This window comes from Pleurodeles waltl, chromosome 10 (genome assembly GCF_031143425.1).
Source record: "Pleurodeles waltl isolate 20211129_DDA chromosome 10, aPleWal1.hap1.20221129, whole genome shotgun sequence".
Lineage (NCBI taxonomy): Eukaryota > Metazoa > Chordata > Amphibia > Caudata > Salamandridae > Pleurodeles > Pleurodeles waltl.
In genome coordinates this window covers 860,628,714-860,642,439 of record NC_090449.1, presented here as the reverse complement: position 1 = coordinate 860,642,439, position 13,726 = coordinate 860,628,714, and positions in this window count along the sequence as shown.

The window sequence follows — 13,726 nt, the reverse complement described above, 5'->3', positions numbered from 1 at the left end:
AAAAACTCTTGGAGAGGACTTTAGACTGAAGGGAAGAAGGGGGAATTGATGTTGATTGTCTACAACAGCACTCCTGTGGAATGTTTGATGAAAGAGTGTGGCCTGCAATTCTACTGAAGTCATAAAGTCATCAGGCCGAACAACTGGTATATCATTGTGGAGCATCCTGGGCAATATCCTACAATGGCTTCGAAATGAGAAAAAAGAGTACACTCCTTGACTTCTACCTTGTGAGGTTACTGTATGTATTTATTTCTTCTGCAACAGTTTCGGAATTCCTTTTAGTAAAAGAGACATCTTTAAAGATCTAGAGGCAGAGGAAACTCTGGAGAAAATTCTATTGAGTAGCCTTGTTCCAACATCTCTAGAACCCACTTGTTTGATCTGTCCTGGCTCCATATTTTTGTAGAAATATCGGGCAGCCCCATGCGTCTCTTGGAAGAAGGCCCCACTAGTCAGGAAGGATGGCTTTCACGAGGTACAGATTAGGAATGTCCCTTAGGCGCAGGTATAGAAATCCTGCCTCTTCTCCTTTCTTTAAGAGGACGGTCTTTTGCCATAGACGTCTTTATCGGCAGATATTCCTGAGACAACTTGCACCAAGATGAAACGGGAAGTCGAAAGCTGAATGGAGAAATTTAATGTATGTTTTCTGTAGCCTTCTTGACTAATTCCTCCAAACGGGGACCAAAACCTGTTGACCCTTCAAAGGTACCTTCAGTGACAGAGCTTTCTGATTTGCATCCCCTTCCAAGATCTCTGCCTATAGTTTATCTGTACAGCTACAGGCATTAAAATGCCAAGAGGAAAGGCCTTAATTGAACTCAGAGAAACACCTGACAGTAATTTCAGCTGTTTGTCAATTATCATCTAAAGGTAGAGGCAATACCACCCTCTTCTTGTGCAGCTGAGATGTTGGCGATTAGAGCAAATGTGAACTCGGTTAAACTGTTGCTAATATCATCTGTATCATCGAAAGTGTTTGCTGACTAAAGCCCTCGGTTTCAAAGGGCGAGTCACTGAATGATCTAGTCACAGAAGCATTTTACTGCTCATCATAAACCTAATTAGCCAGTTATGACTACAGAAAAATAGGTATCTGTCAGTACACCAACAAAGTGAACAAAATGTACCTGCAAACAAGGTCCAATTATTTATTGTCAGTAACACATGATTTACAACTCACACATAAATGTTTTTCACAAGAAGCACAACGACAGATACTCTATATGGATAATAGTTGTTTTATAAGGTGATGTAAAATTTTAATCTGCATTTGTTTCAAACTATTACACAAAGATTCTGAACGACGCTCTGTCATTTTTTATTTTAAGATTATTGTAGTTTGTCAGGTGATACGTAAGTGGCTCACCCATTCTTATCTAAGCAAATAAACATTATGATTAATAACCAGATGCCAATATATGTATTGTACCCACTCCTGGAGATTTAGGTCGGTAAACCAGGAGGCATAGTGTTCAAACATTACTCATTTACTCGGTTGTTATCAGCATTTTTCTTTCTAGCAAACCCAGATTAGAGAAGATGTTCACCTTGTAAGTAATTTTCTGCTTCTGACACGTTGTAAAGAAGGGCAGGCTGCCTTAAACTTTTACATCTACATTTATGTACATTTTCAGACGGCTTCCCAAGTGTGGTGCAATTTCACTGGGACCAGAAACAAATAGCCGACGTTTCTCGGTGATTATATGGGATCATAGATGGTATCATAGTCATGACAGTTCACAATGCATGCATGTGGTGATGGGAGAACTTCAAGCGTAAATATAAAAACTACAGAAATTACCCAGTTTTTGTTTTGTTTGCCCGAGGAGCTTAATTAACCAATGTGCTAAGGCTTTCCCCTCTTCTGTGCTAAGCCTTTTTGGCTCTTTGGGGTAGTTTGGCCTTGAGCCCCCATAACTTTTTGTCCACATAATCTACCCACGCCAAATTGGCGTCCTTTTTTCCAACATCTTGAGGATTCTAAAAGTACCCAGGGTTTGTGGATTACCCTGGAGGAGACCGAGAAATCAGCCAAAATAGAGCTAACTTTGGGGTTTTTTGGGGAAAATGAAAAAATAGTTCAGCGGAAGAAAGCATTTTTTATTCTCCTGCAAATGGCATCAACAAAGGGTTTGTGGAGCTAAAATAACCATCTTCTCAACTTTGAGCAACAGGAAAACTAGAATCAGAAAACCTAATGTTTTCAGCGCAGTTTTGGCATTTTGCTGGGACCATTTCCCCTATTGTTGTGCCTTTAACCTCCTTCCAGTTAGTGACAGAAATGGATGTGAAACCAATGGTGAATCCTACACAAAATTCTGAATTCAGTAAGGGGTCATTTGTCTCGATACTTCAGGTTTTCCTATAGAAAGTAACACTCAGAATAAAAAAAAAAAATTGAAATTGAGTTGTAAAGAACAGCAATGTATTTCTAAGTTTTCATCTGTAAGTTTTTCTAAGTATGGCAGATTTTTAAAGCAATAAACCGTTATGTCTTTTGGATCCCTATGGTTGCAGGGATATATGGGGTTTGTAGGTTCTTCAAGAACCCAAGCGATCCAGAGCCAATAACTGTGCTGCACCTTGCAATGGTTTTACATTGTGTACCTGGCATGCAGCAATTCATTTGGTAAAATATCAAGAGTGAAAAATAGTATGTATTTCCAAAATGGGCACAGGATATGTAGTTTAAAAACAGTGAGAATTTGCACATCTCTGAACTTTGGGGTTCCCATACTAGCATGTGAATTACAGGGCATTTCTCAAAATGACTACTTTCTTCCACACTGTCTTATATTTGGAAGATGCAAATGCAGAGAAAGACAATTGGTAATAACACTTGTTCCGTTATTCTGAGTTCCCCCAAGTCTCCTGATAAGAATGGTACCACACTTGTGTGAGTAGGCCTAGCCCCGTGACAAGAAACGTTACAAAATGCAACATGGACAGATCACATCTTCCCACTGAAAACTGGCTCCTTTTTGTAATGTGCCTAGCTGTGGAGTTTGGGCCCCGGCACAGCTGGCACCTGGGGAAACCTAGCAAACCTATACATTTCTGAAAACTAGACACTTATGGGAACATAGGCTGGGGTGACTTGTGTGGCTCTCACTACATTTTCCTACCCAGAATTTCTTTCAAACCTCAACATTTGTCTAAAAAGACACATTTTCTCACATTTCTGTGATGCGAAGTTCTGGAATCTGTGGGGAGTCACAAACTTCCTTTCACCCAGCATTTCAGCAAGTGGTACCTCATTTGTGTGGTTAGGCTTTGTGTCTGTGACAAGAAACACACCAAAACGCAACGTGGAAACATAAAATCTTTCCACTGAAAAATTGACTTATTTTTTTGCAATGTGCCTAGCTGTGGATTTTGGGCGCTAGGAAAACCTAGAAAACCTGTACATTTTTTTTAATTAGGCACACAGGGGAATCCAGCATGGGGTGACTTATGTGACTCTCACCACATTTTTCGACCTAGAATCCCTTGCAAACCTCAAAAGTTATCCATAAACACATTATCCTTGCATTTCTGTGATGCAAAGCTCTAGAACCTGCAGGTAGCCACAAACCTTCTTACATCCAGCATTCCCCCAAGTCTCCCGATACAAAAGGGTATCTCACTTGTGTGGGTAGGCCTAATGCCCACGACAAGAAACTCCCCAAAATACAACGTGGACACATCATATTTTTCCACTGAAAACTGATTCCTTTTTTTAAATGTGCCTAGCTGTGAAGTTAGGGCTCCCGTTCAGTTGGCACATAGGGAAACCTAGCAAACCTTTAAATTTTTAAAAACTAGACACCTAGGGGAATCCAGGATGGGTGATTTGTGTGGCTCTCACCAACTTTTCTACCTAGAATCTCTTGCAAACCTAAAAATGTATCTAAATAACACATTTTCCTCAAATTTCTGTGATGCAAATTTGTGGAATTTGAGGGGAGCCATAAACTCCCTTCCACCAGAATTTCCCCAAGTCTCTTGATAAAAATGGTACCTCACCTGTATGGGTAGGCATAGTGCACGCAAAAGGAAACACCCCAAAATGCAACGTGGATCTATCACATTTTTCCACTGAAAAATTGAATCATTTTTTGCAATGTGCATAGTTGTGGATTTTGGGCTCTAGCTGAGCTGGCAGCTATGGAAACCTAGGAACCTGTACATTGCTAAAAACTAGACACGTACGGGAATCCAGGATGGGTGACTTGTGGGGCACTCTTCACATGTTTCTACCTAGAATCCCTTGGAAACCTCAACATTTGTCTAAACACATTTTCCTCACATTTCTGTTATGCAAAGTTCTGGAAATTGTGGGGAGCCATAAACTTACTTCCATCCAGCATTCCCCCAAGTCTCACTTAACTTGTGTGGGTTGGCCTAGTGCCCACAACAGAAAACACCCCAAAACGCAACGTGGACACATCATATTTTCCACTTAAAACTGACTCATTTTTTTGTAATGCACCTAGCTGTGTATTTTGGGCTCTAGCTCAGCTGGCAACTAGTGAATCCTAGCAAACCTGTACATTTTTGAAAACTAGACACCTTGGAGAATCCAGGATGGGGTGACTTGTGTGGCTTTCACCAAATTTTCTACCTAAAATCCCTTACTCACCTGAAAATATATCTAATCAACGCATTTTCCTCAAATTTCTATGATGCAAATTTCTGCAATCTGAGGGAAGCCAAAAACTTTCTTCCACCTAACATTTCCCTAAGTCTCCTGATAAAAGTGGTACCTCACTTGTGTGGGTAGGTCTAGTGCCTGCGACAGGAAACGCCCCAAACCCAACATGGACACAGCACATTTTTCCATTGAGAACAGACTTGTTCTTTTTAATGTGCATAGCTATGTGCTTTGAGCTCTAACTCAGCCGGACCTGGAGAAACCTAAGCAACCTGTACATTTTTTAAACCTAGACACCTAGGGGAGTCCAGGACTGGGTGACCAGTGTGGCCCTCGCCACATGTTTCTACCCAGAATCCCTTGCAAACCTCAAAATGTGTCTAAAAATACATTTTCCTCACATTTCTGTGATGCAAGGTTCTGGAATCTGTTGGGGGCCACAAACATCCTCCTAGCCATCACTCCCCCAAGTATCCCGATAAAAATGGTACCTCACTTGTGTGGGTAGGCCTAGTGCTCATGACAGGAAAATCATCAAATCACAACATGGACACATCACATTTTTGCACTGAAAACTGACTCATTTTTTGCAGTGTGCCTACCTGTGGACTTCGGGCTCTAGCTCAGCCAGCACCTAGAGAAACCTGAGGAAACCTGTATATTTTTAAAAACCTAGGGACCTAGGGAAATCCAAGGTGGGGTGACGTGTGGGGCTTTAACCACATGTTTCTACCTAGAATCCCTTGCAAAGCTCAAAACTTGTCTAAAAACACATTTTCCTCACATTTCTGTGATGCAAAGTTCTGGAATCTGTTGAGGGCCAAAAACGTCCTACCACCCATCATTCCCCCAGGTATCCCGATATAAATGGTACCTCACTTGTGTGGGTAGGCCTAGTGCCCGTGACAGGAAACACCCCCAAAACGCGTTGTGGCTACATCACATTTTTCCACTGAAAACTGACTCATTTTTTGCAGTGTGCTTAACTGTGGATTTTGCTCTCTAGCTCAGTTGACACATAGTATTTTTTTGAAGACTAGACACCTAGGGAAATCCAGGATGGGGTGACTTGTGGGGCTCTCACCACATTTTTTCTATCCAAATGCCTGCGACATGGAAGGGGCAAAAATGTGTAGCGATTGAGGGGAACTAAAGCATATTCATAAGTGCAGGCTTTTTTATATGTTTTTAGTCTGACTCTGCTTTGGGCAGCTACACAAATGAGGTATCATTTTTATCGGGAGACGAAGAGGTACGGTGGGAGGTAGGAAATTTATGGATTGTTTCGGTTTCTGGAAAAATATGACGAAGAAATGCAAGGAAAATGTGTGATTTTAGTCACATTTTGAGGTTTGCAGGGCATTGTGGGTAAGAAAACTTAATGGGTTCCATGAGAAACACACCACTCTGTGCTTCCCTGGGTGTCCAGTTTGTGAACTTATATAGATTTTGTAGATTTTCCCTTGACAAAAAGCGAGCATGCTACTAAGGCCCTCATTCTGACCTTGGTGGGCGGCGGAGGCCGCCCGCCAAAGTCCCGCCGTCAGGTTACCGTTCCGCGGTCGAAAGACCGCGGCGGTAATTCTGACATTCCCGCTGGGCTGGCGGGCGGCCGCCTTCAGGCCGCCCGCCAGCCCAGCGGGAAAGAGGCTTCCACGATGAAGCCGGCTCGGAATCGAGCCGGCGGAGTGGAAGCTGTGCGACGGGTGCAGTTGCACCCGTCGCGTATTTCACTGTCTGCGCAGCAGACAGTGAAATACATTTAGGGGCCCTCTTGCGGGGGCCCCTGCAGTTCCCATGCCAGTGGCATGGGCACTGCAGGGGCCCCCAGGGGCCCTGCGACCCCCCCTACTGCCATCCGGTTCCCGGCGGGCGGACCGCCGGGAACTGGATGGCGGTAGGGGGGGTCGGAATCCCCTCGGCGGCGCAGCTAGCTGCGCCGACTTGGAGGATTCCAATGGGCGGCGGTACACTGGCGGGAGACCGCCAGTGTTGCCGGTCCGACCGCGGCTTTACCGCCGCGGTCGGAATGCCCATTGGAGCACCGCCGGCCTGTCGGCGGTGCTCCCGCGGTCCTCCAACCCGGCGGTCATGGACCGCCAGGGTTGGAATGACCACCTAAGTCTTTTACTTCTTTGATGTCCCAAGCACTTAATTTGTGAAGAAAACTCCCTTAGGTTTTGTTAAAAAGACCCCTCACCCACCAACCTAATTGGTGACATGCTTCATCACTGGGGTCCCACCCAAGACACCTAGGCCCATATTTATACTTTTTTAGCGCAGTTTTAGCACCGCTTTTTGACGCAAAAACAGCGCAAACTTACAAAATACAATTGTATTTTGTAAGTTTGCGCCGCTTTTGCATCAAAAAGTGGCGCAAATGCGGCGCTAAAAAAGTATAAATGTGGGCCCTAGCATTTCAGGGGTGTGCTTCAACACCTGATTACAGCAGAGCATTTTTTTTTGTGAGTTGAATTCCCAACTGAGAGGAGAAGTGCAATACAATTGTCTTGTGGTTACCCACCAAAATGGGTTGTTTTTAATCGTGGTAACCTTAGGGAAAGGTTAAAATCAGTGATTTTCATAATCTGAGTGTTTGGGACATCACAGTAGTAAGAAATGTGGTAGTGTGCTCGCTTCTTGTGGTTGTTGATAGTAATTTGGGAAGGTGAGCAAGCTCTCTCGTCTCACTCTCTTTACTGGTACACATATGTACTGGTTGGATTTGGCACAAGGGTGAGTGATGGTTCAATATATAAAATGTTATTAACAAGAGCTTTCATAAATGCACTGTTAATAATTGATAGGTCAAAAAACGGAACCAATGACTCACAACTGGTGAGCTGCAAAGCCACAACAAGGCACCAACAGCTTTATGGTCCATTCACACACCTTTCATGCATGACGCACAGAAGACCATTTACACATCGGGCCCAGCACATTACTACACTCACACCAACAGACAGCGCCATTCAAAGGCCCATCTCTTTCATATGCCCCCATGTCTGACACAGCAATCACACCGCCTGATGGAGTGTGTGGACTGGCTTTCGGCTTGTAGTGTGTGTAGTGACCAGCAGCAAGTCACTACTCACATACCACCAGCCAAGAGCTGGATCACACACACCACCAGCCAGGGGCCAGCTCACACACAATGCCAGCCAAGTGCCAGCCCACACACACTGCCAGCCAAGTGCCAGTCCACACACACCGCCAGCCAAGCGCCAGCTCACTCACACCATCAGCCAAGCCCCAGCCCACGCACACCACCAGCCAAGCGCCAGTCCACACACACATTGCCAGCCAAGAGCCAGTCAACGCACACTGTCATAAGATTTTTTTTTACAAAAAAGAAATCGTAAGTAGGTACAAAACTACAAACACAAAAGCTCTAACTAAATACATCACAGTAATGCCAACCGTGAAACTGAACAAAAAATATAAAACAAACCAGACCAGACAATGCGCATGGGTGCTCCTAAATTCTTTTGGGTGTGTGATACATTCGAAAACAAGCAGGCACACACAGTCCAGGTTTAGAAGAACAATCAGGGCAGTGCATACAACTCTCCTTCCACATGCCTCTTCGCATACAGACTCTATATCTCTCACAGGGATTGTTTTTTTGGGGCATAGGAGGAATGTGATTAGCAAAGTGACGATCTTTCAATCTAGCCACATCCTATACCACTCCAACTCTAGGTTAACTTGCCTGTTCCACTACAGCAAGGCTGCCTATCACAGACGCCTGAAACTGATCAAAAGTCATCTTTGACTCTAGAGAACAATCCTTGACCACAACTAATCCATTAAAGTTTGCTAAATGGAAGAGATGGATAGTCAACTTCTTATACCAAATGTAAGCCATATGACCAGCAGTGTAAGGATTCAACCTCAGTCTAAAATGCACACAGGTTTGCGCACTTCCGGAACCTGACCCCAAAGAGTCACAGGTGGAGTACTTTTATCATGGATAGTAGTCATCATGTAGACATCCCTCCTGCCTGCAACTGTCCCCTCTCAAGTTTTTTTACACACAAGCTCCTTTTGATAACCTGTTCAGTTAGAGCGGACTGTGCCACAAGCAACCGTGTCCGCTTTAAACACTTACCTAAACAACTGCACACCAATGTAGAAGTTATCTAGGAACAAATGGTGACCTTTGTTAAAAAGTTCTCCACCATGTTCCCACACAATTTTCTTACTAACTCCAAAAGTGGCCGACAACCAGAGGGTCAATAGTGGAATCCGTACGAGTGTACACCCAGAAATTAAAGACATGTCCAGTCCTACTCTGCTAAAGCATTATCAACAAAATGCAGCATCCGAAGCAGAAGCAAATACCGATCCTAAATCATGATTGCAGGAAATATGTCAGTTGCCATCAAGGGACTGGTAGACCAGTATAAAAACAGCAATGGCTTCCTTATCAAGCGCATTAAAAAAGTTAAACACAAGAACTTTCTAAACTCTTCCAGATTTGTGCGAGTCCACCGGGTATCTCTAAAGCAGGGTTTAAGTCTGGCACTGTTGTCCCTTAAATACTGCTTGGCATACAAATTAGTCTGTTCAACAATTTCACCCAAAAATACATCGTCCATAAACAACTGAAAGAAATTTATAGTCAAAAAGTTTTCAGTATTCACTCTACACCCTGCTACACCAGTGAAGGCAGGCAAAGCTGGCTGCACCATGTTTGGGGTAACCCAGAGTTCAGTTCTTCTAATAGAAAGCCTCCCAGCCCCGGGCTGCAATCCAGATGTCTCTTGCTGCACTATCTCCACATCAGTGTCCTCCTCAAAAACAGGCACTTCATCCACACTGAGAGTGGCTTCATCATCAGATGATTCCTCTCGGACAGAAAATTCACTGACAGAAGCCTCCTCTGAGGCAGTCTCATAATCATGGGTAGAGGAAGATTAAAAAAGTGTACCAACAGCCTATTGAGCGGCAATTCTGCGGCTAGCCATGATCCTTACTACTAAAAGTAACTTGACAAATGAGTCAAAAACAACCAACATTGTTTAAAATAAGTAATAAACAAAGTGTGGCTTTATCCGAAAGACCTATATACTTAAAAACGATACCACTCACTTGCCAGAGACAACTGGGCTCACCAGCACCTACTCTGCACAGACACAGCAAGCACCAACGATAGCCCACTGAAAAGGAAAAACAAAATAAAATTACACACAAGACAACACAATACACATAGTACAGAAATCCATGGAGAATTACACACACAATAAAACATAAGCTAAATATGCTGCTATTATTACACCATTTACAAAAAACTCATTCATGCATGGCACTGGTACTTATGGAAGAAACTGTATAAAAAGGTTTTTCTTACCAAACTCATGCCACTATGCACAGTGCAGATCTACCACTGCCGAAACTGCAAGCAGGAATCAGGGCAAAGGAATCAAAAGTTTTGTACTAGAATAAAATGGATAAATAAATATTACGATCACAAATGCAAATAATTCTCCAGTCCAACACACACCCATCTGGGGGCAGAATGGCCTAAAACATGGCAAAAACCTTCACCCCCTAAAGGGGAGCAACCCTTGCCCAAGGGGACCCACCACACAACAAAAGCAGCAACATAGTGAATAAAACATCTCTAGTATCTAGTGGTTTCTGCCCCCCTGTGGGGGCAGATGGGCCTAAAAAAAACAGCCAAAATATATGCCTCCTAAAGGGAGTGAACCTTGCTCAAGTAGCCGCTCCCCAAAATCAACAAAATGTTAAATCCTCTGGTTTCTAGTGGCAGATCAGCCTGAAAAAATAGCTGATTTGCCCCTGAGGGTAGAGGGCAGAGATGGCCAAAATATATTCCTCCTAAAGGGAGTGACCCATCCCCAAGGGCCCCACACATCCAGAAAACACACACACGCAACCCAAAAATATCTGGTGGCCCAGTGGGTATTCCTGCTGCACAATTGCAGCCTCATGCGCGATTGTGTAGCAGGAATACATTGCAAAGAGACACAGGGGAAACAAAAAACTCTTTCCTTTCCCGGCGGTGTCTCTTTGAAATCCCCACCCATCCCAGGAGAACAAAACTTACCTGTTTCTTCTCCCGGCCCTGGAAGCAACTGGCTTCCAGCGCCGCCAGCCTGCTCTGATGACGCCAGAATGGGGTGCACGTTGACATCAGATCGGGAGGGGGTTTTGGGGTAGCAGCAAAAGCGCTTTTTCTGACATCCCTGGTGGGGGATGCATAGGAGGGTGGCCTATGGGGAGAGCACCAGCACTTCTCCTGGGGGTGGGTTTTAGGATGGTTGGGGGCATCCAAAGCCCACCGTGGCGTTGGACGGCCCCCGTGCGTCCGACACACGCAAGGGGTTAAGGTGCTCTCTAGGTGAAAAACCATAGAGCCTCAATCCCAACAAAGTTTCTTTTAATAGCAATAGGATGGTCTTAGTATGAAATTATCTTAGTGATAAATAGATTAAGGTGGATACATGGCCTACAGAGCTCTTGTAAGCAGCTTCACCAGTAGGGAAGCTTGTGTGCAGCACCTTGTGCATGGTCCTCTGGTCGCTTTAGAAGGCAGGTGCAGCACACAGGCTTACCTGCTGAGGAATTTGCTTTCACACATTGTCTCAGGCTAGACAATGTAATAATCGTCAGGCAATTAGCAATAATGCGATTATATTGCATGGCCTCAGACAGTGCTCGACACTGTACTGGTATTCCACATTCCACGCATTCCTCACTGTACAGACTGATAAATACTTGTGATGTAGGATTTTCTGCTCACATTCTGCCATTTGTAATCTGGGGAAAACCAGTGGTGTCTTTCACTGTGGATTAAAAAAATCCATTCACCCCTGGAGAGAAGTGACTTGTTAAATTCCTCACCCCTGGAGAGGAGCGACTGGTTAAATTTTCACAGATAAAAAAGGCACAATCCAGCTGCCTGGCACATCCTCGATCCCTGCAAGTGAAATCCAGAAAGCTGTAAGTAATGATTGATGGAATCAAAAGCTGTCTATCAGATCCCCCAATATCGTTACTGCCCAGAGATCCACACGTGTAATCCATGACTACAACTAAAATGCCTCAGAGCTACAAAAGGAATGAGCATTTGATTATATAATGCATGGGATTCTGCAATCCCTGTTTAAATACACTCTTCTAATTTCTTTACAATCAGCATTTTGACACACCGAGTCACTGACTATAAAAATACAGAAGTCAAAACACAACTGTAATAAGTTATTGCGGTCCAGTTCTGATGTCACAATGTCTGCTGCCAGAGACAGCAGCCCAGGCGAAAGGCAGGTCAAGTCACAGAGCATAATTGGAGCAGCTGTTTAAAGAAAACAGAACATTGCTTTCTTCTGCTCTACTTTTCTAGCTTACACTGACCAGCAGAGAGAACTTGTTTATTTTTGGCACTCCATAGATAGAACAAAGATAGAATCTTTCTGCATGCTTCTACACATTCCGAGCTACTGCAGCTTTTTTTTAAACTGACATACTGAACTGTTTCTAATATCTGTTTGCAAAAATATCTAACAGGTTTTTGAAGTGTTTAATTTTGCACTACAGGTTTTATTTTTATTGTTCATGCTTGCAAACAGGCCCACTCTTTCATATGACAGAGCTATGTACCAAGTTTATAAGTGGTTTGGGGAAAGGTGTGACTATGTATTATATGGGATAGCGTACCTCCTGGAGTGTAGGATATTGCAAGCCATCTTGGAGTTCCATAACCTTATGGAGGTACTCAGCCTTCGGCCTGGTTCCTCTGTATGTTCATGGGTCTCCTTGGTGACTTGTAATATCCTTATAATGTACAGCAGGGGGTACTTTATCCCTTCTATAATGAATCGCATCTTAAGCTGCACCCCGAGACATGGCCGAAATACATGAACCTTGCTGTGCGAGCCAATACTTTCTCAAAATGGTGCACATCCAATGTATCCTGTGCCCGCGCATTACCCTGGGGTGAAATAGGATCCTTCTAGGTTGTGCAGTCAATAATTGATCAAAGGTTAGCCCTAAATGACAGAATAATCTTGGATATTATGGACAATACCAATCACTAGCAATAAGGGATCCTTAACGGCTATTAAACAGGTTAAATATCACATTTTAAGAAAAAGCATATCCCTTAAATGTGCTAATGTTAGGCAGGTTGCAGGTCAATACACTTTGGGGGTCATGGACCGCCAGGGCCGGGGACCGCGGAAGCACCGCCAACAGGCTGGCGGTGCTTCCTGGGCCATTCTGACCGCGGCAGTAAAGCCGCGGTCAGAAAAGGGCAACCAGCGGTTTCCCGCCGGTTTACCCCTGGCCCAGGGAATCCTCCATGGCGGCGCTGCTTGCAGCCATGGGGATTCCGACCCCCTTCCCGCCATCCTGTTCCTGGCGGTTTTTACCACCAGGAACAGGATGGCGGGAACGGGTGTCGTGGGGCCCCTGGGGGCCCCTGCACTGCCCATGCCACTGGCATGGGCAGTGCAGGGGCCCCCTAACAGGGCCCCATAAAGCTCGAATTATGTAAGTGTGATACATTTTCACTTTGTATGTAGAAGAGATGCTATGTTATTTGCTTGAAGGTAATGAAAAAAGATACAACTTTAGCTGTATTAGAAACCATTGTGACCATTTTGTGGTCCATCTCTTTAGCCTATCTTCTGCAATGGTCTAAATGGCAATCATGCAGCTATGTGTTTACTTAGTTAACCTTGTAGATGTAAATAATGCTAAGACTTGTTCTGCTGTATCCCAAAATCACCTTGGATAACCAAAAACAGTTCAAATGCTCTGTAGCTTTGTAGAGGCCCATTAGCTAAAGGCTGGAGCTCAGCCATGTTGATGACTTAAGGACTCAACAGAAACGTGAACATACGAGGATTATTCCAAATGAGCCCAAGCCATCTTATCCATGGATTTTTAGTTTATGACAGATACCATAACTGTAGGTAATCAGGTTATTGGTTGAGGGGGGTGGAAGTTCCACTGAGGCAATAACCACAATCCTTGGCCAGGTGAAACACAAAAGTCACTAAGTTAAGCTGTACTTAGCCCTCTGATAGCTTGGTACAAAGCAGTCAGGTTTAACTTAGA